The following is a 26,719-nucleotide window of genomic DNA, read 5'->3' as shown; positions in this document are numbered from 1 at the left end:
TGCTGCTTCCTCCTGCGCCCCCTGAGTTCGGAGCTCAGTTTGGAGCTCCGCCTCCCCCCCCCGCGAGTATCGCGGGCCACCCCTTGTGTATTCTATTTGGTATTAGAGAGACATTTCATCAAGTACCACTTTTTATATTTTCAATGATTTGACTTCCGTTTTTTTCCTTTCCCAGAAGCCCATGGGTGAAATCTGATACTAGCCACATTCCACGGCCATTGAAATTGTCAGAATGTTCTATAAAACATGCAGACAAGAGGCCTTAAGATCATGCTTTGAATGATCTGTCCAACCTGTTAGCCAAATTGCCTTGAATTATTAATTAGTCTAGGTGAAGTTATGATTATTAATTGGCAATAGGCAAATTCGGGTACTCACCAGTGTATACAGAAGTCCTACCTTTGCTGTAAGTATCTGAACAGACACAGAGACTGGATGTAGTGAAATATAATGTCGGGTTTAGAAATAGAAAATGGTGAACACGTGCTCTGAACCAGCAGAACCATGTGGACTCTAGCTGCAGACTAGAGGTTAAAGATGGAGGTAGGGTATGTGGATAGCAAGCTGGACATAAGAGGGTTAAAACTTCGATAGGGGTCGTGGAGAGGGTAAGTGAGAGAGACCATGTGGTCAGGCAGTATCTTTTATAACATGGTGTGGGGGGCTGGCTAGGCTGGACACATCCCCCTGTGACACTTTCTATTAGTCTGTCCCATAAAACATATTATTGGCTAGCTGGAAGAGGGGAGGGGGGCAAAGGAGTGGTCAATATTGAGAGCTAGAAACTTGATCTGGGGACTGGCACCTGGATGAATCATCAGGCATGGCTATTGTCTCTTAATTGGATTTGTAGGTAGCTGGAAGGGGGGGGGGAGAGGTTGCCTACATGTGCTGGAAGAAACTCCTAATGGTGTCTGGAGTTCTCTGTCCTCATGATTGTCCATGGCATGGCATCTGAGGCTTGGTGCTGGCTTATGGAACTGCTTCATCTCACAGCAGGTAAGATGGCTGGTGACTCTGGACTATCACTGTGGCAGCAACACTAAAGGAAGGTGTCCCTCTTTCAGGTGTGCAGTCTCACCAGGTATTCTCAGGTCTCCATGTTGTACAGTCCCTTTGCACAGTTCATATTCCATAAAAACACATTGATAGGCTTGCATGGCAACAAACCTCCTTTTTCTGTCTTTTAACATACAGCTTGATGAAGAGTTTCTAGAGAACTCAAAAACTTGCACTTGGTGTTATTTTGGTTGACCCAAATGAAAGGTATTGTATGCCTTTTTGTTATTGGATTTTAGCATGGAACAATATATTTTTTGCCCCTTATATTATAAAATCTCCAGTGAGTACCAGCTTCAAGGGAAGGAGTTCTCACCACCATGTGATGAAATGTAACATTCTCAGGTGATGGAGTGAGGTGGGTTTGTGCAGAAAGCTGTGACTTGCTGAGTCCTCACAGAAGCTAATGACAACTCACCATGTTTGCAAGAGAAACAGTACAGTTGACTGCTCAGCAGAAAGGTTGTGAGAGAGAAAAGGTTTGGGGGAGGGGTAGAAAGCCATCAGACAGTTGAGAATGCACTCTCTGCCTGCAAAATGAATATTAGCCAAGACACACAGCATTAGAAGGAGTTGGACCTTTAATCTTTTGTCTTAAGGCATTTGGAGCTATACGAAACAGAACTGATATCTATTTCCCCTTAGGGACTTCCCCAGTATCTGGTGATTTTCAAAAGCAACTCATGTATAAATATTTTCTGAAAACCCTGGGTCTTTCCCTGACTTGAGACGTCTCCATGAGATAGTCAGCTGTTTTGTGCTGATCTTGCCCTCTACTGTTAACTTTTTCATTTGATCTTATCATGGACCTCACATGAGATACAGAACTGGCTAAATGAAGGGTACAGTGAAAATGTGGGTTACGAGTGAAATGCAAGCAAATGGCAGTGATGTGCTCCCCTCGGCTTGGCCCTCTGGTAGTACAACTCACTGTGTCAGGACAAAAGGGAATCTTATCACACCTTAAAGACTTAACAGATTTTATTTTGATGTAAGCTTTTGCGAATAAAATCCCACTTCATCAAGTAGATGAAGTGTCTCCCTAGCTGGCCAGCACACATATCTGCAATCTGTGGTATTTGAGCTTTGCAACAAAATGTCACAGACTGTATTTCTTGAGATGGTTACACATAGTGATGATTCTCTGTGGAGCTCTTTTTCCTGCTGTACCACTGGTGGGCTCTTTGATTTTTTTTTTAAATTCAGTAATTGCTATAGTGTAGTACTGACTATTATCCCCTATCTAGTTAAAATGTTAATCGAGCTGTAGTGCTATTGCATGAAGAAAAGAACAAAAAAAGCAATGGAGAGTTGTCATGGCAGAGTTGATTAACATGCCCCCCCCCCAGCTAATGCAAAGTCATGTGGCGCAGGAGTGCAAGGGAAAAGTTGGAAAAAAAGAGGTGAGCATACATCAAACACCCATGTATGGAAACTGAATCACCATTGTGCATGCATCTACATTTGCAGTGCTGATGAGAACATCACAGAGAATCCCCGCAGCCCACTTCTGTTTGCTTGCAGCTCTCACAGTCAACTATTGGCTTTTGATGAGAATGTGTATCGCTCTTCACATCAAAAGATGCAACCAGCCAGTTCTATAGAACTTGAATGGCAATAAGGGTACAAATGCCCATTCAGATTTGCATCTACATCTACATCTACTACATGACCATCTTCTATGCTGAATGAGAGCGACTGTCTGGAAAGTTCCTTCACTTTCTGCCTCTGTTGTGCCGCATTGGTCTTTAAAGACACACCACAGCTGGTTCCTTTGCACAGCAGTGCCATCCACAGATGGTCTCTACATATTCAAGAATTCCCCAAATATACAGAAAAGTTTTCTTTGTAAACTAGCCAACAGAAAACATTCCCCTAAAAAGTGACCTGATGAGGTCTAAATATACTCTGGAAGGGATGGAAGGCTGAAAATACCTGAGTATCGGTCAAAGGAAGGAAGGAAGGAAGGACAGCTTGAAAGTCCTGGAGGTGGAGATTTTTACTGGCCTGTTTGGAGTCCAGCCACTCCCCATATCTCAAGAGAACGTTTTCTTGGTATACTGTCACAAATCCAGCCAGTCAGATTGTTAATTCTAACTTCAGCTGTGGGCAACACCTTCTTGCTATAGCTCAAACGAACTGAGTCAATAAATGGAAATAAAAGCCTTTGGAAAATAAATTAGTTCTTCAGCCTTTAATGTTGACAGTTCAGACTTCACATTGTGGCATATAGTGCATGTTGCCTCATAAACTCTGCTTCTGTATAGTTATTAATGAACATAGTTTACAAGAGGAGCCTGCAACAGAATTTGGGTTGTTTAGCCTCCTAGAAATGACATAAATTGCTCACAGATCACTGTTTGATGTAGTGAGAAGTGTGCTTCTGAAAATTATGGTTTTGTCACCTCCATTACAAATGCCCCATCCATAGCCTATGATACATAGGCTTTCCAGCCTTCCGATATCACAAGCACCAAAGCTGTGGTTCTACTTACTGCTTTCCCTTCAACCCTCTGGATGAACCACTGGCTTACCCAGTTAATTGTTAGCATCTGTTTCGAGATACAACACCGTAACTAAGATAACATGGGGGGGGGGTAGGGGAGCCATAAGGCCAGAGTTTTCAAAAAGAAACCACTTTCTGGATTAGATTATATACTTCCTTGAGCAATAAGAACACACAGATGTTTTGGAGCCAGACAGTGTCCTCTACTCACTGCTCTAGAGGAAATTGCCTTTTTATTTTATTTATTTATTTATTTATGTACTGCAGGAATTGGACCCAATATTTTGCACACATTCCATTCACCAACAGTATATAAAGGTCATCCAGTCACTAGAGGAGGTTGCCATCTTACTGATGCAGTATGCACCTTTAAATATTGGTTAATGCTTTTCTAATAGGTAAGAAACTTCAGGGGCAGATTTTTACAGGGTCAGTTGTCTTGTCCAGAGAGAGTATATAGGAACCAAAGAACCAGTGGCCCATCTAATCCAGCATCCTGTCTCACACAATGGCCAAACAGTTACTCTGGTAGGACAACAGGGCAGAGAGGATAGGGTTGCCACCATCCAGGTGGCACCTGGAGATCCTCCACTATTACAATTGATCTCCAAACAGCCAAGATCAGTTCCCCTGGAGAAAATGGCTGCTTTGGAGGGTGGACTCTATGGCATTATACCCTACCAAGTTTCCTCCCCTCCCCAAACACTGCCCTCCTGGGGCTCCATGCCCCAGATCTCCAGGAATTTCTTAACCCAGAGCTGGGGGCCTTTGGGCTGAGGCCTTTCGCGGATGTTGACTCCTGGCTCTGGTATTCAGAGGTTTACTGCCTCTGGTTATGGAACAGCTCTTTAGTTACCTATGTATGATTAGAATTATTTTTTTTGTTATCCTGTATTGTGATGGCCTTTGGCTATATACACAATAAATATTCTGGTATTCAGTAGTCATGGAGTAGTGTGCCAATCAGGGGTCATTTCCTGCAGGAGGACACAGGAGCAGAGCTCCGGCAGTAAAGAGCCCAGGGGGTGGGCACATGCAACAAGCCACACCCTCTGCTCCCAGCAGCCCTCAGTCAGAACAAGAAGCAGCCAGGTAAGTTGCAGAGCTCCCCCCAGCCCCCCGGTCCAAAACAGTCCAGTGGCACCTTTAAGACCAAGTTTTATTCAGGTACAAGCTCTCCCTCCTCTGCTAGGACAGATCTGCCCCCCCCCCCCCAATAGCTAGCAATCCAAAACAGTCCAGTGGAGCCTGAGCGGTGGGTGTTGCCTTCTGACACACTTCCGATGATGTCAGGGGGTGTGGCATATGCAAATAAGTTATGCTAATGAGCTCCTGCACCTCTTTTTCTATGAAATGACCCCTAGTGCCAATGATGCCTTTATGACAGAGAGATGGAAATAGCTAAGCAGCCCATGCTGATGCTGCCATGCACCCTGATTTCTGCCTTCAGCCACCCACTCACAACACATAAGGCATGGAACAAAAGAAACAAAGGAAACACAGCACCATCCTTTGGAAGGAGGTGCCTTGGAGTGAATATATGCAGGGGGCATATGTGGATGTGGGTTCAAGTCCCCTCCTGCAACCAAGTTCCTTTTTTGCTAGGTGTACACACGAGATCACTAGGTGAACAAACCTTGCCTGACCCCCTTAAACAAATGCAGGTGATTGTATTGTATTGTCTCAATGATTGGATCGTCTCAGTGGTTCTTGTCAAAGTTTGGGTTCAACAGATTTAAGCCGCCACTAGCTGCTTATCATACAGGCTGCAGACACTGCCAAGGGGAGGCATAGCAAGGGGGAAAGAGGAAATAAGATTGCCCCTGTAAGTCCTTGTGGGTTCAAAACTTGTAGCTTTCTATATGGCAGCAATATTTAATTCTTATAGGCCTATTATGTATGGGTGTTTTCCCTCATTTTCACCGTGCATGTCCATCAGGTTTTCTTTGTTCTGCATTCATTTTCCTCCCTTCAGCACTCAGTTCACTTTCTGGTCACTGTTTCCCCAAGTTTTCTGAGAGTGCTTTTGTGCCGATTTCCCCCTTGTTTTGCTTCCAGTTTGTTTTGCTTCCAGTTTGGTGTAATGGTTAAGTGCGCAGACTCTAATCTGGGAGAACCATGTTTGATTCCCCACTCCTCCACATGCAGCTGCTGGCATGACCTTGGGTCAGTCACAAGTTGTCTCAGAGCTTTTCTCTCAAGGGCAGTTCTCGAAAGAGATCTCTCAGCCCCACCTATCTTACAGCGTATCTGTTGTGGGGAGGGGAAGGGAAAGGAGATTGTAAGCCACTCTGAGACTCCAAGTAAAGGGTGGGGTATAAATCCAATCTCTTCTTCTTCCTAGCCTAAGGTAATTCAGAAGCATACAGATTCCCTTGGATTTCCCCCCGTCCTTTTGCTGTCCCTCAAAGGACACTCCCCCTTACCCACATTGAGGTTGTTTTGCCCACTCAGCACCTTCTGCCATCCCCCCCATTGCTGTGCAAGCTCCATTTTCTCCTCATTTTAAAATTGTTTTTACAAGTAGCATGAGTCTAGTGGTATGAGACTATTGCTAGTTTTGGATCTCTGAATAAATAAATTAAATGATGGGGGGGATTTGGTGTAGTGGTTAAGTGTGCGGACTCTAATCTGGGAAAACCGGGTTTGGTTCCCCACTCCTCCACTTGCACCTGCTGGATGACCTTGGGCAAGCCATAGTTCTGATAAGAGCTGTTCTTGAAAAAGAGCAGTTTCTGTCAGAGCTCTCTCAGCCCCACCTATCTCCCAGGGTGTCTGTTTTGGGGACGGGAAGGGAAAGGAGTTTTTAAGCCACTCTGAAACTCCTTTGGGTAGTGAAGGGCGGGGTATAAATCCAATCTCTTCTCTTCTCCTTCTTCTAAAAGGAGCTGCATGATGTTTAATTCCCTGCTGGTATTGACTTGAAAAAGAGATTGGAGAGGAGGCAAATGGCAGCATCCCCAGTGCACCCCAAAAAAAAGCAGTGCTGCATGCAAACAAAATAAAGGGGGGATCATCAGCATAGAATGAAATTTAGGAGGGGGAGAGAGAGGGGGAGGGAGAGAGAGAGAGAGAGAGAGAGAGAGAGAGAGAGAGAGAGAGAGAGAGAGACTATGATGGAAAGCCTAAAACTTTAGAGACATTTTCCCTTTAACGCTTTAGTGAACAACATTGGGGGGACGGGACCCCATTTTGGCAGTCTCCAGAAGCCTAACATTAAAATGGCAGCTGAGCCACATGGACCTTCTGCAAACTGCCGAATTTAAGAATTGCTTGGGATCCATCCATTTGGAGGACAGAGTACAATCCACACAGGGCAGGTTTTAAAAGTGTCAGGATCACGATCAGTGTGCAGGATCAAATTAGAGAATTACAAAGAGAAAACCATTCAGATTTGCAGAAACAGCAGGAAAATAGTGTTACTATGCAGCTGCACTAGGGCATTGGTGAAAATACCCCCCCTTTTTTCAATTTAATGGGATAAGACTAAAAAAGCTCTCCAGAGCTTCTGCCAGAGGACTCCTGCCCCATGGAAATTGCAGCCCTGTGCAAAGCATGGTAGAGTTGCAGCCAACTTTGCACAGGCACACACACACACACACATGTTGCCAACGATCACAGCTTGCAGTGCCAATGTCAGAGGATTCTACTATGCATTCTGTACACTCAACATGTTTCCCCATATTATGAGATTGTGTGACTCTTTTTTTTTCTTTCCCAATTTTCACAGTGGCTGATAACACAGCAGAGAACCCCCTAGTACTTGGCAATATGGAAAACAGGGCTTCGCAGCAGCTTGTCAGTTTTTTAAAAAAAAGTCTTGTCAATTTCAACATCAGTTTTCCCCCTTTGCCTGTGTTTCATTCTGTTCCCTTTAATTCAACAAGCTAATGCTAAAATGCATGCACAAAACCTGAACCATGAGGATTTAAATCGAAGGTGCTTGCTGGACGGTACTGCACATCTGCGATAGGGCAATTGCATAATTTTTTAAAAAAACTTTGTGGACCCCCCCCCCATGTCACAAGTGACATTCTACTTCAGATCAGAAAAGTGTGTGTTTTTAAGTGTAGCTGTAGAATAAATATACTGAAGGAAAAAAGAATGGTGCATAAGGTGGGCACAGAATCCAAAGTCAAGATTAAAGGCTTATTGCCCTGGAAATCTGCCATAAGATGTGCATGCATAATGGGCCATAGTCAGTCAGGTTAGGTTGGAACTTCTGCCTGTATCCCTGCACTTTATTTGGTGAATGTTGTGTGACAATATTAATTTTAAAATGTAAGTCCATTCCTCATTTTAAAATGGCTAAAAAAACTTATTTACTTCTCTCGGTGATGTGGGGTTCCATTAAAGGAAGTGAGCTCCCATTGCAGAGAAAGTAATCCAGCAATTGATACAGAGCACATCTGGATCTTCTCCGTTTAATCTTTTGTTTACATTAATTAAGGGTTTGGTTGGGAAGAGTATATTTTAAATAGCTCCTGCTTTATTTTAGCTTGCACATGTATGTAAGAAAACAACAATAATATTTTCAGAACCATTACATGTGGATTTATATCTCACACTCATTTGGTGCAAAGGCTTTGACAAGCGTGTCCCCCCCCCCCCACAATCTCATTTTCATTTAATTTAGCATTTCTTTTTAAATGGATGCTGCTTTTTTCACTGTTTCTCAAAATGCAACATATAACAACTTTGGGACATTTAGAAACCACTCTCTCTCTCTTTTTTTTTAAAGGATCTATGTGGAAGTGTTATGAGCCATATGTTTTCCTGCTTAGTGGCTTGGCCACTAACAATGGTGCTGATTAATGAGAAATCAAGGTCAGCTAGGAATGCAAGTCACACCTGCCTACCAGAGTGAGACCAGAGTGCTGCCTTGGGGAACGTGCATTATGGCAGGAGGACCAAAAAGAGGCAGTTTTGAATGTTGCTAGTGACAGAAGAAAGAAGCCAGAGGATGAAGACAGATATAACATTTTAGGAGGATGGTGGGTGGTTTAAAAGCACCCTCACTGAATTCAGCACAAAAACTGTATTTTACTACTGTGTTATAGTGGCTGGTGTGTTGAAGTAGCACTGGGGACCCTCAGGCTGAAGTCCCTGGGAGATACTAAGCTAGTCACTCTCTCTCAGGGTAGAATGTAAAACTGTGTGTGTGGTGCCTGAGTTCCTTGGCAAAAAAAAAAAAATGGGATAGAGTAAAAGGTTTAAAAGGCAGAATGTTCCATTAAAGTGTGAGAGAAGGAGGAGAAACAGCACCAGCGCTGTGCTTGTGTATAAGGTAAGCAGGGCTTACATGGCAAGGTAATTCCGCTTTGTTCCCAATTTAATTTAATTGGGAATATTTTTCTTTGATTGGGCTGATTAGATGTAGCCAGCCCCCCTCTTCCACCACCCGCTCGCCTGAAAATCCTTCCCCTCTCTCCACCGCCTGCCTGCTCGCCTGCCAGCCTACCTGGGCGTGCCAGGCGACAGCTTGAGGACTCAGTGGCACTTCCTGAATCTCTCCCAGCAGGGGGAAAGCTCGGTGAAGACCAACGGCCCTGAGATCCCAGCAGGGTCCGCTCCACAGAAGCCCTCCCCCCGCCACAGCTGCTTCCAAACCCAAGGGCACACAAAACCGCTGCCACTGCCTTGCACTCCCTGCGCTGCCACCGCCTCCTCTTCCACCTTCCCTCCCTTCTGAAGCCTGTAGCAGCAGCCGCCGTTGTCACCCGGAGCGCCTTGCAGAGGACTTTGCTCGTCTGCCTGGCCCATGCACCTGAATGTTTAAATGGTGAATTGCTCATGCGCTCAAAGGCAGAAGCCTGAAAAAAAATCTCAGCGTGGGGAAAAATGGTCAGATGGCCCTAATTGCAACCATTGCGATAGATGGCTGTCCAGATAGGTGAAATCACGCGTTCAAAGCACGAGTAAAGGAAAACACTTGATTTTCCAAGGGGCAGGAAAAACTATCTAATTCCCTTTTGAAGCCGTCCATGCTTGTAGCCGTCACCACTTCCTGTGGCAGTGAATTCTATGTGTTAATCACTGTTTGGGTGAAGAAGTACTTCTAACGTGTGTACGTAGACAGATTGTGAGGAGGAGAGCAGGGAGGGTTGCATCAGTGCTTAGTTCTTATGACCCTTTCTTACACACCTACGGAAATGCTGATCTTCACTTTGGTGTCAGGCAGCAACTTTTCTCCAGGCCAGTAATCCTGGAGGTTTTTTGCCATCTTCTGGGCATGGGGCAGGGGTCACTGTGAGTGTGGGGGGGGAGTATTTGTTAATTCCCTGCATTGTGCAGGGGGTTGGAGTAGATGACCCTGGAGGTTCCTTCCAACTCTATGATTCTATGAATTGTGTTACTGTTCCTTGGGGATACACAGTCTGTACTGCTATCACAATATCAGGACTTACCTGCTACTACTCTGCACTGTTGTGATAGCTTGTGTTAGGAAGTTTTTGAACCAAATCAATGTTGTTTTCTTGCAATAACAGAGGTTTGTTCTTGTTATAGTCTTGGTGCAATGCGGTATAGTTGTTAATTGTGTTGTACTGGGATCAGGGGTCATTTCATAGAAAAAGAGCTAGGGGAACTCATTAGCATAACTCATTAGCATATGCCACACCGCCTGACATCAGGGGCCCAGCGGTGGACCTGCAAGGCCAGCGGGAGTGCGAGGAAGCCCCGCCAAGGCCCTCCCTGGCCCCAGGCAGGCAGGGGTGGGGAGAGGCGGTGAGGAAGCAACTTACCCTCCCTCTTCTCCTGCCTCCTCCTGGCTGAATGAGGGCTGGAAGCGGGGCGGCCGAAGCAGGGGGCGGGGCTTCGTCATGTGCCCCGCCCCCTGCACCTCACCCGGGGGAACTGTGTTCCCCCGCGTTCCCCCCCGAAATGACCTCTGACTGGGATCCAGGAGATCTAGTTCGAATCCCCACTCTGTCAAGAAATTCAAAGAGTGACCTTGTGCCAGTGACATCCTACCAGCCTAACTGACAGCACAGGGTTGTTGTAAGGAGAACATGAAGAAGGGAGAGCACCTACATGGCTCTGAGATCCCTGGAGGAAGAGTGGAATAAAAATGTACTAAATCAACAGGGATGGCTGCAGCTGTTTCAGTATCAAAAACTGAACTGGACCAATAAAATATGTAATCCCAGCCCCACTGTCTGCTATAGAAATTGGCAAGCAGAGCATTAACTTGCTGATCAGCATGCAGTTCTAAGGCAAAAATCCTATCTTCATCTACTTTGCATCAGTCCTATTTTATGTTTATTTGATTCTTGCAATGATCTAATTGGTTAATAAATGTTTGAGTGCCTGATTATTTAATATTAAGAAGCTCTAATTGTACTAAGCACTGAATGCATGCAAAATAAAGCAACAGAATGTCAGTCTGTCAGATTATCTTGCACCTTTTGGTAGTTAAACACCATAAAGGAATATGAGTGCCACAGTCATTTTTTTCTGGAATGAATTTGTACATAACTCATGAGGTTCCTCTATTCATACAGAAACAGCTTCATATTACAAAGCAAGCAAAGACAGGCTCTTCTTTGCTGGTAGTCTTAAGTACAAATGTGAGCTTTTCCATAATGGTGTTGAATACACTGGGGAAAGAGGCTTGTGAAGATACAACGAGGAGGTGACTCTTACCTTTTACCCTGCAGAGAGGAAAAATGGCGGGCGAAGAAAGGGTTAACTAACCAGTCCCTTTTCCGGGCCTCCCCTCAGTATGAAGCCACCCACAGTTTGCTTTGCACTACAAGAGAAAGCCCTCAGGGAAGAACAATCATGGAACTACAGCTAATTCTGCCTTATAATGATGTTCTAGTAGTAAGTCCACCAGAATGATGTTGGGAACAAGTATGTTACCACTCATGGCAGTTTTTACAGCTAAATTTGATCCATGTTCCTCCAGCTGACTAATCCTTTTACTGAAAACAGCTCATCAGTTCCTGAATACTGGGGATTCAGGTTTCATTTGGGTTTTGTCTTCTGTCCACTACTGTGTAACTTGGAACCAGAGCAATTATATTCGGGAAAGCAAAGGCACTTGGACACAGTACCGGTTATATTATTCCACCTTAGGCTATAGAAACGGGTGAGCTTTGTCTGTGAATTCCATTCTCCCCCTCTGCCGCCCCAGCATCTGATACTGGATCCATGACCATTATATTCAGCGACACTTGAGGACTCAGTGCGCTCAGAGGGAACACTGCACTGACGGTTTCTCTCTCGTCCAACCAATATAATACCATAGCACACTATTGCTAAACTTAGTATAGTGACGACAAAAATTAATTTCTTCCTCAGATGTTTCTCTGTGTTGTAAGAGTCCAGTAGCACCTTAAAGACTAACAAAATTTGTGATAGGGAATGAGCTTTCGTGAGTCACTGCTCACTTCTTCAGTTTTTGGGGATTTTTTGTTAGTCTTTAAGGTGCTACTGGACTCTTGCTCTTTTCTCCTGCTACAGACAGACTAACACAGCTACCCGTCTAAATCTGACTCTGTGTTGTGTGTGTTAAGTGCTATCACATTGCTTCTGACTTATGGCTACCCTATGGATGAATGTCCTCCAAAACATCCTATCATTAATAACCTTGCCCAGGCCTTGCAAATTGAGGGCCATGGATTCCTAGAAAGTCAAGCCATCTAATGCTGAGTCTTCCTCTTTTCCTGCTGCCTTTAACTTTTTCTAGCATTATTGTCTTTTCCAGTGACTCTTGCCTTCTCATAATGTGACTAAAGTAAAATAGCTTCAGTTTGGTTGTTTTACCTTCTAGGGAGAGTTCAAGCTGGTTTGTCTTTTTGGCAGTCACAGTATCTGTAAAACTGTTCTCCAGCACTACATTTCAGATGTTTATAATTCCCATCAAAGTAGGGTTGCCAAGTGTATCTTCGCCGGGAGTGGGGGGCTCCCGGCCGGCATCTTGTGCGCGCGCGCACCGCACGCACATCATCCGGAAGCGACGGGAAGACGCCAGGCACGCTGGGGGCGTGGCCATGGCAATACAAGGGAAAACCATAGAGTTTTCCCTTGTATGGCTGTGGCCCCGCCCCCAGCGTGCCCGGCGTGCCCGCGTCACTTCCGGGTGACACGCACGTCGGGGTGGAGTTCCCCCCGGGGCCCGATCCGGAGGTGCCGGGGAACGGGCCTCTGGGGCGGGGGTTTCCCCGTCCCCCGGGGGGACTTGGGATCCCTACATCAAAGTGTTAGTCAGTATGTTAATCTGGAAACCACTTGGAGTCCTAACTTACTCTGGGCACACGTGACATTTCCAGAATATAAAAACTCTGTGCCTTCCCTTTGCCATCCCTTGCCATGTGTCACTTACGCAATATGTGTTGCTGGCTGCTATAACTATACATTCCAGTATGCCCAACTGTTATCGTGTGTACTTATTTAACACATTATATTGGTAAGCGCTGAACAGAAAATTTTGCTCAGTGCTGCTTCAGAGCCAACCAGATCTGAATTTATGGTATTTGTAAGTAATGCTAAATAATACTACATATTTATTTAAGCCAGGGCTCTAGTCGGGGGGGAGCTCTCAGGTACGGAGCTCCGGAAGAGAACCTCTAGGGGGCGGGGCGGTCACGTGGTGAAGCCCCGCCCCCTTCTTTACCCCGCCCTCTGCTTCGATCCTCATTCCGTTTGGGAATGAGGATGAAGCAGGAGGGTAAGTAGCCGGGCCTTCTGACACACTTCCGGTGATGTCAGGGGGTGTGGCCTTCTGTCACTTCCGGTGATGTCAGGGGGCGTGGCATATGCAAATAAGTTATGCTAATGAGTTATGCTAATGAGCTCCGGCAGCTCTTTTTCTACAACAAGACCCCTGATTTAAGCACTTTCTCTAAGTGCTCAAAACACTTAACATACATCAGTGGTATTCAGTGTTTTCAGATCTAGTACCCATTGAGCATGGGACCAGATGAGATGTAAGCATGTGACATCAGAATCCCATGACAAAAAGGGCTAGCCACAGTTATGATTGCACACATGTTACAGCTGGAAAATAGCTGCCAAATCTAGCTGGGAAATTCCTGGAAATTTGGGGGGCAGTGCCTGGGGAGGGCAGAGAGAGGGAGAGGAGGGAGGTCAACAGAGATATGGTACCATAGAGTCTACTCTCCAAAGCTGCCATTTCCTCTGGGGAACTGTTCTCTGTAGACTGGAGATCAGTTGCACCCTGAGGTTGGTAACCCTAACTAGGGACTATAGGCTGCTGTCCAAGTAGGGTTGCCATTCCCTCAATGGGGGTGGGGGTTTACCCGATTTTGGGGGCCCCAATCTGCCACCACCCAGCCGGTCAGTGGGGGGGGGGAGCCCCACCCACAAAGAACCCCATCCACACCAACATGACCGGCACAATGACGTCACCCAGAGGTGATGTCATCGCGCAGGCCATGTTGCATGGGGGACACTCTAGCATGTGAGGAAACCCCCCCCTCTATGGTTACCATAGAGTTTTCCCTCAAACACTAGAGTGTCCCCCTGCAACGTGCCCTGCACGATGACATCACTTCTGGGTGGCATCATCATGGTGCATGCACAGTGTGTGCATGCCAAAAATTCCCGGGCACGAAGAGGGACACCCCCCCCCCGTGCTGGTAGCCAGGTAAGACTTGGCAACCCTATGGGCAAGAGAATTCAGGACAGAAAATGTAAGCTGAGCACTAGGAGACACACGTCTTGTGACATACCAGCCAATGGTCAGAGCCATGGAAGAATCTTCTCAGTGACTGAATGACTTTGCCTTGCTGTCCTGATACTCCTCTCAACCTGCCTGCAAAGACAGATAAGAAGTAAGACAAGACCCCTTGCTCTGTACACATAGGTATCAGGTCCTTCCAAAAGGCAGCAAAAATTGTGACTCTGTGGGGGCTGTGCGACCCTCCTCACAGCCCCAACCCATGTGTTGAAGACCCAGTGTATTATGTCTGTTACTCTTGCAACAGTTCACAGTTCCAGTTCAGGCTCTGAATTATTTTATTTAACACATCTATATTCTGGCTCTCCAGAGACCTGCTGTGGGTGGTTCACATACTAAAACAGCACAACAAAGCCAACAGCATAAAACCAAACCAATCACTATGCTATGTAACTTCTAGCTATGTGGTTAACAAGCTGTTTAAGAAACCTGTAGTTCAGAGCCAGAGCACATAATATGTTTGAAGTACAGGGGGCCAGCTGGGCATTTAACTTGCGGGCAGCTTGACCAAGTAAAGCCAGGCACCAGCAGTGTTGTCCGTGTCTCAGGGGCCACTTGGCTCAGGCCCCTTTTGGGCAGTGGTAATGCCTCAGGGGCCCCTCAATTTAGCTTGTTCCAGGGCTGCTTTTATTCCCCGGTCCACTCCTGTTGATGGAGGTGCACTCCTCGGCACCTCTGGTTTGCTTATTTACAGGGGTCGTTTCGTAGAAAAAGAGCTAGGGGAACTCATTAGCATAACTCATTAGCATATGCCACACCCCCTGACATCACCGGAAGTGTGTCATAAGGCCACACACCCCGCCCCCAATGGTCCCGGCCACCGCCGGCCTTGCAGCTCCACTGCCGAGCCCCATGAGGGGCCCGGCGGTGGCCCTGCAAGGCCGGTGGGAGTGCAAGGAAGCCCCGCAAAGGCCCTCCCTGGCCCCAGGCAGGCAGGGGGGGGGAGAGGCAGGGAGGAAGCAACTTACCCTCCCTCTTCTCCTGCCTCCTCCTGGCTGAATGAGGGCCGGAAGCGGGGCGGCCGGAAGCAGGGGGTGGGGCTTCGTCATGTGCCCCGCTCCCCGTACCTCACCCGGGGGGACTGCGATCCCCCCGAAATGACCTCTGCTTATTTATAATATTATTACTTTAATAGCTTTTGTTGTTGCTACCATTACAAATATTTGTTAGAACCAACACTCATTGACACTCTGCAATCAACAGCAACAGAACAAATGATAAAGAGAACAGCACAGAACCCATTAAAAGGACCAGGAGCTCTCTGCCTGGACAGGGCCACTGCCAGACAGAGCGGACAGGAGCTGGGCTAAGCTGACCAGTAATTTCAGCAGAAGGCAGTCCCATGGAATATATGAGGAACTTGCCCCATTTGTTTCACTGCTCTGCACTCATAAGAAGCCCCCCCCCATTGTGCCTACAGCTAATCTGCATCCTCCCCCCACTTCACAGTTGGCTTCCTTATTAAACATTCTCTCTCCTCTCTGCTTATTATGAAGCAACTGAATTGAGTGGGGGGGGAGTCTCCCTACAAGGGATGCACAAAAGAGAAGGCATTTGCATTGAAACCACCAACTGAGCTAGCAATTAAAGCACCGCTATCCTAGCAAAGTGCTTCGGCAGGCTATTACTGACTGTGGACTTGGTTTATGACAGCAGCAGCTGACACACAATGCTTCCATTCATCTCCTGACAGGTCTTTGGTAATCAGAGTCGATGCTGTGCGTTTACCTTAATTCACTGAGCAATGTTTTGCTACCATCTCACTGCCCCATTTACTGCCATAAAGTAGGGCCGTCTAGAGTTGTTTAAGGTAGCTAATTTTGCCATAAATGTGCTGCTTGGGGCAGGGTGCTTCTTGTGCGATGTGGCTTTCTGTTACTCATATCTGCAAGACTATCTTTCCCCCTATGCTCTCTCATGACAGCTGTGCTCATCCGAGCAAGGCCTTCTGCAGGTGCTAACCTGCAACTGGGCATGATCAAGAACTGCCTGCACACATATGCCTTCTCCGTTGTGGCCCCCACCTTGTGGAACGGCTGCCTGAGGAGGTCAGGGAGGCTCCCACTCTCCTGGCTTTTCGCAAACTATACAAAATGGAATTATTCAAGAGGGCTTTTTTTTTTTTTGAGCCCCCGGAGGGGATTTTTAAATTATTATTTATCAGTACAAAAACTACAACAGAAGAATAGGGAGGGGAAACTACATATACGGGATAAAGTAAAGAACCCACTACTAACTAAAAACCCAAGAGAGGAGATCCTCCAACTCGCTTAGTTACATCAAGTCTTCTCATCATTGCTCCCTTTATAAACTGAGTCAAACATTTATAACACTTTCCCTTTAAAGCTTAAATTTAACTGTCTAGAAACAGTACCCCCGATTATCCCATAACAAAAGTCTCAAAGGCACATTTCAGAATCCTTCAGCCTTTACTTCTCCTTTCCCCATCTCTTCCGCAGCTTGTAAGGACTTTTTGGGGCTGCTGCCCCTTGCTTTGACAGAGAGTCCTCTCCAGAAGAACCAGAGTCTAGCTCACCGCTGGACTTGCTGTCCTCTTCTTATTTCCCATCCTCTGGCCTTCCCAGCTGAACCCTTAGGAATTCTTGAGCTTTCAGAAGAGAGTCAATCTTTTCTTTTTTGTCTTTGATCTTAAAAGTGACGACTTCTGGAAATAGCCATTTATATCCAATTGAGTGTGTCTGAAGAAAAAGCACGAGCTCTTTGTACTTCTTTCTCCATTGTCTTACTTCAAATGGAATATCCTTTAACGTTCTGATGGTATTTCCCCCCACTTTCAGGGGTGTTCCAGCAACCGCTTTCAGGATTGCATCCCTCACATGCCTCTTCGAGAATCTTACCACAATTTCCCCAGGCATTTTATTTTTCTTTATGTAGCCTGAATATGATCTATAGACCACATCCATGTCGTTAAGCAACGATTCCGTCTTCATTTCTGTCACTGGGGCTAGCAGTTCACTCATCACTTCTTTAAGATTCTCCCCTCTGTTCTCTGGCATGCCCTGGAAACGAAGTATCATGTTGGCCTTTTCCATTTGGACTTGCAACAGCTGATCTTCCATGGAGATTTGTTTTCTTTCCAGCTTTTCCACTTTCTTCTTCACCTTCTGTGTAGTTACAGCCACTTCCTTTACTTTCTCAGCATCTTGCTTCATTATTTGTATCAAATCATTTATCTGGGTTTGTTCTGCAGTAATGCTTTGAGTCACTATAGACATCTGTTCCTTGAAGTTATTCAGCTGTTCCAGCAGAGGGCGCATGTAATCCGCTATAGACTTTGCCACCTTACTGGTAACTTCTGGTTTCGGGGTCTCAGACCCTTTCGCTTTCAAAAGTTTTTCTCTGTCCTTCTTCCCCGCCATCTTTATCGTTTGTTTACTTTTGCGAAATTTTTAAAAGTCTCTGAATGTGCGCTTGACCACTTAGATTCGCTTTGGTAAGTACTTCTAGGCAGTTTCCCTCATGTTTTCTTCCGCTCCCCCCCTCAATCGCTCAAAAGTTCATGCGCATGGGAGGCGTCCCTCCCCCACTCGCCTTTTTCCCATTCGGTGGGGTGGGGAGCTATCTTTTTTCCTTTACAAAACACTTCGGAGTTGACTCACGTTCATAATTGGTTGTCCGACCTCACTTTCATTTCATTTCAGCCGCACGATCTTCTGCGCTTGCCCTGGTCAGCGTCACTAAGTCCATATGGTCTCACAGCACGGAGAACCGTCGGAACGAAGAGGCGCCTCAATTCTCCGGCATTCCGCCGTCAAAGAGGCAACCTCTTAAAAGTTCCATGGCCAGGGTCCCTTTGCCGGGCCCCTGGGGGGGGGGGGTTGCGAGCCTGCGCACCCCCTTCTTCGGCTGGAGTGCAGCTTCACCCCCGGGAGGTCCGGGAGGTGAGTCTGCTGGCGCACTGCCATAAACCGGAAGAGACCAAGAGGGCTTTTCTTTGCAGGCAACAGGGGAACACTGTACAAAAGGCTTCACAAAGTTGCTTGGATAAATTATTAGGGTCTGTGGTTTGTACTACTGTCTATAGTTTGCTGTGGGTTTGGATCCCATTGTGTAATTTTGCATCATTTAAAGTGTTATGTTAACACTCATGCTTAGTTTCAGTTCTGTTTCTCAGACTTCTAGTTGGATCTGCAACCCAAATTCTATTTCATTATTTATTGAATACCCCATCTTGTTGATTGTATTGAATCACTCTGTGTAATCCGCTTTTGGTCCCAGAGAGAGAGACGGACTCTAAATAACATAAATAAATAATTATTATGTAATGTTCACATTGGCAGTTTATATGGATGCTAACAGGTCTGGAGAAAAATGGCCTGCTCCTTTAACAGAGGTTTAATGTATGGAAATGAGCAGCCAAAGCCTTTCATGGCATGGAGGCAAATAACATCCACATAAGCCTCTGTTAAAGAGGCAAGGCTTTTTTTCTCTCCAGACAGCTGGCAACCTTAGTAATTCACTGTAGATTTGACACAGGAATTGGGATATTCATTGCTACTAAAGGCTGGAGAGCCAGTTTGGTGTAGTGGTTAAATGTGCAGACTCTAATCTGGGAGAACTGGGTTTATTCCCCACTCCTCCACTTGCACCTGCTGGATGACCTTGGGCAAGCCATAGTTCTGTAAGAGGTATTCTTGAAAGAGCAGTTCTCGAAAGAGCTCTCAGTTCCACCTACCTCACAGAGTGTCTGTTGTGGGGAGGGGAAAGGAAAGGAGTTCGTAAACTGCTCTGAGATGCCGAGTGAAGGGCGGGGTATAAATCCAATCTCCTCCTCCTCCTTCTTCCTGTACTTACAGGAAACGTTTAGATAACGTTGGAAGATGTCAGTCAGAGACGAGAAGTTATAAACATTGTAGAAAAACTTTAGGTAAACAACATTAAAAATTGAAAAAAATCAGCAGTGGTGGTTACTAGGACCAAGTCAAGATGTGCAGGGAACACCTAGGTTCCTAAAACATGAACAAACAAGGAAGTTGAAGGTTGCAGTTCCACAGGAAGCCGAACAAAAGTAACTAGGAATTAGGAGATGGATTTGTGTGATGTTAGCAACAGGTTGGAAAAGGCCTCCTATTGGCTATGGAATAGCCAATCTCAGCTGTGGCCAACCCCCCCTTCCCAATAGCATCCAAGCTGGTGCAAACAACTGGAGTGTGAGTGACCTCACAGTTGTAGATTGTTCATCCTCCTTCCTCAAGAGGGCCCTGCTTGCCTGCAGTTCATATGTTAGAATGTCTAATGTCAGAACTGTGTAGGGACCCTGGCTAGTGGCTTCAAGTTCACATGTTACAGTGAATGTAACATCCAGGATGGATGTACATGCATATGGTATCTCTGTTTGTAAGAAAGAGGCAGTGTGTGCTCATTTTAGAAACTAGAGCCCAGTACCTGGTTAAATATTAAGTTTAAGTCACACAGTCAGCTGTACTTGTGTTGAATGTAGGTCTGCCAGGTCCTCTCACCATGCTAGCAGGGGGATTTGGGGGATGTTCCAAGATGTCCCCAATGCAATGACATCACCTGGAAGTGACATCATCACATTGTCGACGTTGCATGGCGACACTTTGGTTTGAGGGCAAAACTCTATGGTTTTAGGCCAAATTTACCATAGAGTTTTGCCCTCAAACCAGAGAGTCCCACGCGATGGCCCCAACATGATGACATCACTTCCAGGTGATGTCATCACGTCAGGGATGTCACACGAGGACTGGCTGTTTGGGATTAGGGTTTCCCCCATCAGCCAGCTGGCTGGCAGCGAGCTAAAGCCCCAAAACCAGGAGAACACCCACCAGGACCTGGGGACTGGCAACCCTAGTTGAATGTAACATGAGGCCATATGTCACTGCATGTATAAAGAAAAATCAAGTGTACACTGTTCCTGGATTGTATGTGCATTGACTGTAACTTGTCAACAGGGCTAAAGAGTCAGGTGCCCACACAAGAGAGAAGGACAGTCATTTTAAATGGAATGTTTGCTATAACTAGACTTGATGAATTTTTAACCTTACTCCTGTCTCTCCAACAGCAGCTTGATCCATAGACTTGAAATACCGATTTCAGCAGATGAAGCATCAGGAAATCAAGCTGCTGTGAAACAACAGAATCAGATTGTTTCTTTTTAATGAGAAGCTGGTAACCCAAACATCTGTAACAGTTTTTCATATAGATTATAATTACAGGAGGTGCAAAAACAGATTAAAGCATCGCTTTTGAAAATGCCCTTTTTCTTCTTCTTCTTCTATAAAATAGATTTTATTGGTTTTCTACAGAAGAAGGAGACAACTACAAATACAGAGACACTAACACACAACAAACATGAAGCATGTACTCATTATGACTACCTAAATTTAACACAGATGGAATCATTCTTTTATGCACCTAGACAAATTTAACCTTTTAACATGTAAAGCTTATATCAATAGTTATGTTACACATAATAATTATGTTGTACATCTTTCAAGATATTCCTCAATCCATTTATGTAGCCTTGACCAGGTTTTCTCAAAGATTTCTTCTTTTTTATCTTGTAATTGTAGAGTTAATTAGTCCATTTCCGCTGTTTCCAGTAATTTATAAATCATTTCTTCTTTTGATGGAACTTCTTCTTTTCTCCAGTATTTTGCATACAAAATCCTAGCCATGGTTATAACATGTATAATCATATATGCATCTGTTTTTTTAAAACTCTCTGGTATAATATTTAATAAAAACAGTTCTGGTACAAATGATATGGTTGTTTCTAGCATTTTGTGCAATATCTCACATATCCATATCCAATATATTTTTGTTATATTACAAGACCACCAGGTATGGAAAAAAGAACTGGTGTTTTGCTTACATTTCCAACATATATTTGACATACTTGGATAGCCTTTTGCTAAATTCTCTGGAGTCCTATGCCATCTATAAAACAAAAAATGGCCTTTATTTTCTTGTGCATGCTTCACTCACGGAAGACTTCATGAAAGGGCTTCGTTGCTGACATGCAGCCTGTACAAACAATTCCTTAGATTACAGAAGATATAGACTCATTCAACATTTCTTGGGTCAGTTTTTGTGCATCTTAGTTATGCCAGAATATGAGTCCCCACTCCATCTGTTCACTCCAAGTGACTGTCCCCACCAATGTTCCCTCTAAGCTGTGAAGTCTTGTGAGCAAAAGTTCTACTTTGTGAGCTCCTGGCATTCAAGTTGTGAGCGAGCGATTTGGCTGCTGCATGAATCAGTTTGCTCTGGAGCCATTCTTCCTGAGCCGAGACAAAAATGTGTGAGCCGGAGGCTAAAAAACTATGAGCTTGTTGTTGTTGTTGTTCAGTCGCACAGTCGAGTCCGACTCTTCGCGACCCCATGGACCAGCTCCCGCCAGGCCCTCCTGTCTTCCGCCGTCCTCTGAAGTTGGCTCAATTTCATGTTTGTTGCGTCAATGACACTGTCCAACCATCTCATCCTTTGCCGTCCCCGTCTTCTTTGACCTTCAATCTTTCCCAGCATCAGGGTCTTCTCCAGTGAGTGCTCCCTTCTCATTTGGTGGCCAAAGTATTTGAGCTTCAGTTTCATTATCTGGCCTTCCAGGGAACAGTCAGGGTTGATTTCTTTTAGGATGGACTGATTTGTTCTTCTTGCAGTCCAAGGGACTCTCAAGAGTCTTCTCCAGCACCATAGTTCAAAAGAATCTATTCTTCGGCGCTCGGCCTTCCTTATAGTCCAACTCTCGCAGCCATACATGACTACTGGGAATACCATTGCTTTGACCATGCGGACTTTTGTTGGCAGGGAGATGTCTCTACTTTTTATCATGCTGTTTAGGTTCGCCATCGCTTTCCTCCCAAGGAGCAGGCGTCTTTTAATTTCATGGCTGCAGTCACAGTCTGCGGTGATCTGGGATCCCAGGAACGTGAAGTCTGTCACTACTTCCACGACTTCCCCTTCTATTTGCCAAGGAGTGATGGGGCCGGATGCCATGATCTTAGTTTTTTTGATGTTGAGCTTCAAGCCCACTTTTGCGCTCTCCTCTTTTACTCTGAGCAAGAGGCTCTTTAGATCCTTTTCACTTTCAGCCATTAGAGTGGTATCATCTGCATATCTGAGGTTGTTGATCTTTTCCCCAGCAATCTTAATTCCCGCTTGTGATTCATCCAGGCCAGCATTTCGCATGATGTACTCTGCATATATATTAAATAAGCAAGGTGACAGTATACATCCTTGTCGTACTCCTTTTCCTATGCTGAACCAATCAGTTGTTCCGTATCCGGTTCTAACTGTCGCTTCTTGGCCCTTATACAGGTTTCTCAAGAGACATGTGAGGTGGTCTGGTACTCCCATCTCTTTAAGGACCTGCCATAGTTTGTTGTGATCCACACAGTCAAAGGCTTTAGCATAGTCAATGAAGCAGAAGTAGATATTTTTCTGGTACTCTCTTGCTTTCTCCATAATCCAGCGAATGTTGGCAATATGATCTCTCGTTCCTCTACCTCTTCGAAACCCAGCTTGTACTTCTGGTAGTTCTCTATCCACGTACTGTTGAAGCCTAGCTTGTAGGATCTTGAGCATGACCTTGCTAGCGTGTGATATGAGTGCAATTGTGCGATAGTTTGAACATTCCTTGGCATTGCCCTTCTTTGGGATTGGAATGTATACTGATCTTTTCCAATCCTGTGGCCACTGTTGCGTTTTCCAAATTTGCTGGCAAATGGAGTGCAGCACTTTAACAGCATCATCTTCTAAGACTTTGAATAGCTCAGCTGGAATACCATCACCTCCACTAGCTTTGTTGTTAGCAATGCTTTCTAAGGCCCATTTAACTTCACATTCCAGGATGTCTGGCTCAAGGTCAGTGATTATACCGTCGTGTTTGTCAAGGACATTGAGGTCTTTCTTGTATAGTTCTTCTGTGTATTCTTGCCATCTTTTCCTAATCTCTTCTGCTTCTGTTAGGTCCCTACCGTTTTTGTCCTTTATCATGGCCAGCTTTGCATGGAACGCTCCCTTGATTTCTCCAATTTTCTTGAAGAGATCTCTAGTCCTTCCCATTCTATTGTTTTCTTCTATTACTTTGCACTGTTCATTCAGGAAGGCCTCCTTATCTCTCCTTGCTGTTCTCTGGAAATCTGCGTTCAGTTGGGTAAATCTTTCCTTTTCGCCTTTGCCTTTCGCTTTCCTTCTTTCCTCTGCTATTTGTAAAGCCTCATCAGAAAGCCATTTTGCTTTCTTGCATTTCTTTTTCTTTGGTATGGTGGTGATTGCTGCCTCCTGTACGATGTCACGAACCTCTGTCCATAGTTCTTCAGGCACTCTATCTATCAAATCCAGACCCTTGAATCTATTCTTCACCTCTACTGTATATTCATCAGGGATGCGATCTAGGTCAAACCTGAATGGCCTCGTGGTTTTCCCAATTTTCTTCAGTTTAAGTCTGAATTTTGCAATGAGTAGCTCATGATCTGAACCACAGTCAGCTCCAGGTCTTGTTTTTACTGACTGGATAGAGCTTCTCCATCTTTGACTGCAAATTATATAGTCAATCTGATTTCGGTGTTGCCCATCTGGTGATGTCCATGTGTAGAGTCGCCTCTTAGGTTGTTGGAAAAGGGTGTTCGCTATGACCAGTGTGTTCTCTTGACAAAACTCTGTTAACCTTTGCCCTGCTTCATTTTGCTTTCCAAGGCCAAACTTGTCTGTTATTCCAGTTACCTTTTCACTTCCTACTTTAGCATTCCAGTCCCCTATGATGATGAGGACATCATTTTTTGGTGTTAGTTCTAGGAGGTGTTGTAGGTCTTCATAGAACCGGTCCACTTCAGCCTCTTCTGCATCAGTGGTTGGGGCATAGACTTGGATTACTGTGATGTTGAATGGTTTGCCTTGGAATCGGACAGAAATCATTCTGTCATTTTTGAGATTGTATCCCAGTACTGCCTTTTGCACTCTCTTGTTGACTATAAAGGCCACACCATTTTTTCTACGAGATTCCTGGCCACAGTAGTAGATATAATGGTCTTCTGAGTTAAATTCGCCCATTCCTGTCCACTTTAGTTCACTGATTCCTAGGATATCGATGTTCAGTCTTGCCATCTCATTTTTGACGACGTCAAGCTTTCCTTGATTCATAGATCTTACATTCCAGGTTCCTATGTAGTATTGTTCTTTGCAGCATTGGACTTTCCTTTCACCATCAGACACATCCACAACTGAGCGTCCTTTCGGCTTTGGCCCAGCCGCTTCACTCTTTCTGGGGTTACTTGTACTTGCCCTCTGCTCTTCCTCAGTAGCATATTGGACACCTTCTGACCTGAGGGGCTCATCTTCCGGCGTCATATCTTTTAGCCTTTTGTTACTGTCCATGGGGTTTTCTTGGCAAAGATACTGGAGTGGGTTGCCATTTCCTTCTCCAGTGGATCACTCTTGATCTGAGCTCTCTGCTGTGGCCTGTCCATCTTGGGTGGCCCTTCACGGCATAGCCCACAGCTTCATCGAACCGCTCAAGCCCCGTCGCCACGACAAGGCTTTTTGGGGCTCTTTCTTTGAGCCTGTCCAATCAGGAGGTTCCCCCTTTTGTTTGATTTTACTTGACCATAAACTCAGATGAAAGGAAGAAGTGCAGGCTGAACCACTGCTCCTTTGGTTAGGAAGGAAATAGGCCTCTCTTTCCTACATGGCCAGGTGTAGAACATGGTGCTAAAAGATGAGGAATGTAAAATCCACTCATATGGTAGCCATAGAGTAAATGACTATTCCACCAGCCTCATCTCCCTGTCTGTAATATATTGTGGAGGTTAAAACCCTATAGCGATGTTTAAGGGTCACTGAGACAACACATCTGAAGTGCTTTGAACACCTAAAATGGACTAGTTAACAATATAATAGAAACAGCAACAATTACTTTTGTGGAGGTTCACTTTGATGAAGGCTAAGGATCCTTTGTGTAGTTTAATGAAAGGTGTAGGAGATCCCCAGATACCAATTGCCCGAAGAAAGCCAGCTATTTATGAGTTAAATCAGAATTCTCCCTCTGGCTGGAGCGTAATATTTGTTGTATTAAAAACACTCCCACTATCACCCCAGCATGGCTCTGGCTAATAATCACAGTCAGCCTCGTTTCTGGCCCGCTGAATTATATATGGGCTGTTTAGCGTCTCCAGTCACATAGGCACCACTTTGCACAATTCATGTGTAAATGCCAGATTTGAGAGGATCCCCATCTCAGCCACGGCGCAGAGGAAGAAAAGAAGAAATAGCCAGCCAGCAGCCAGCAGGCTACAATAGTGGACCTCAACAATAGCAGTCACATATGGAACGGGTCAATAGCACAGCATATGCCTGCCCTGCTCAGCTCAATGTTACTTAATCTCTGTTTTTAATATTATAATTAATGCCATTTGCTAGCCTGCTTCAAAAACGTGCTGGCTTTTTTGTGCATTCATATTTCTATGTTTCTGAATTTTTATTTTAAATTAAGACCAGGACTGAACTCACAGAGAACACTTGTCTTTCTGAGAGTCCCCTAAACAAACCACTGGGCAGGCAGCCTAGGGAAAGCATGAAATTAATCTTGTCGTCTTGAAATGCGTCACCCATGAAGTTTGTTTTATGCCATTCATTCAGCAAAGCAACAAGGACACATGTACACAGAGAGGGCTGTTCAAGCTTTTGTTGTCTGACTCCAGTGGTGAAGGGGACTTGATTTATTCAATGCTTATCTTGCCACAAAGTTGACAGTAGTGATGTTGCAAGAATCACTCAGTACTGAAATGGTGGTTATAATTTAAACAACCATGAAACCTTAATTCTTAACAAATACTAAATATATTATAATAATAACTCATATGCAGTGCTGATGTTGACAACTACAATATATTTTTGTTGTTCAGTCGCATAGTCGAGTCCAACTCTTTGTGACTCCATGGACCACATCACGCCAGGCCCTCCTATCTTCCGACGTCCTCCGCTTAACTTCATGTTCATTGCCTCAATAACACTGTCTAACCATTTCATCCTTTGCCATCCCCTTCTTCTTTTACCTTCAAACATTACCAGCATCAGGGTCTTCTCCAGTGAGTGCTCCCATCTCATTTGGTGGCCAAAGTATTTGAGCTTCAGCTTCAGTATCTGGCCTTCCAGGGAACAGTCAGGGTCGATTTCCTTTAGGATCGACTGATGTGATCTCCTTGCAGTCCAGGGGACTCTCAAGTGTCTTCCCCAACACCATAATTCAAAAGCATCTATTATACAGCGCTCGGTCTTTCTTATGGTCCAACTCTCACAGCCATACATTACTACTGGGAATACCATCGCTTTGTCCATACAGACTTTTGTTGGCAGGGTGATGTCTCTACTTTTTATTATGCTGTCTAGGTTTGCCATCGCTTTCCTCCCAAGGAGCAGGCATCTTTTAATTTCATGGCTGCAGTCACCGTCTGCAATGATATGTTAGA

This window comes from Gekko japonicus, unplaced genomic scaffold, assembly GCF_001447785.1.
Source record: "Gekko japonicus isolate JY-2015 unplaced genomic scaffold, Gekko_japonicus_V1.1 scaffold1652, whole genome shotgun sequence".
Taxonomy (NCBI): Eukaryota; Metazoa; Chordata; class Lepidosauria; order Squamata; family Gekkonidae; genus Gekko; species Gekko japonicus.
This window is presented reverse-complemented; position numbering follows the sequence as displayed.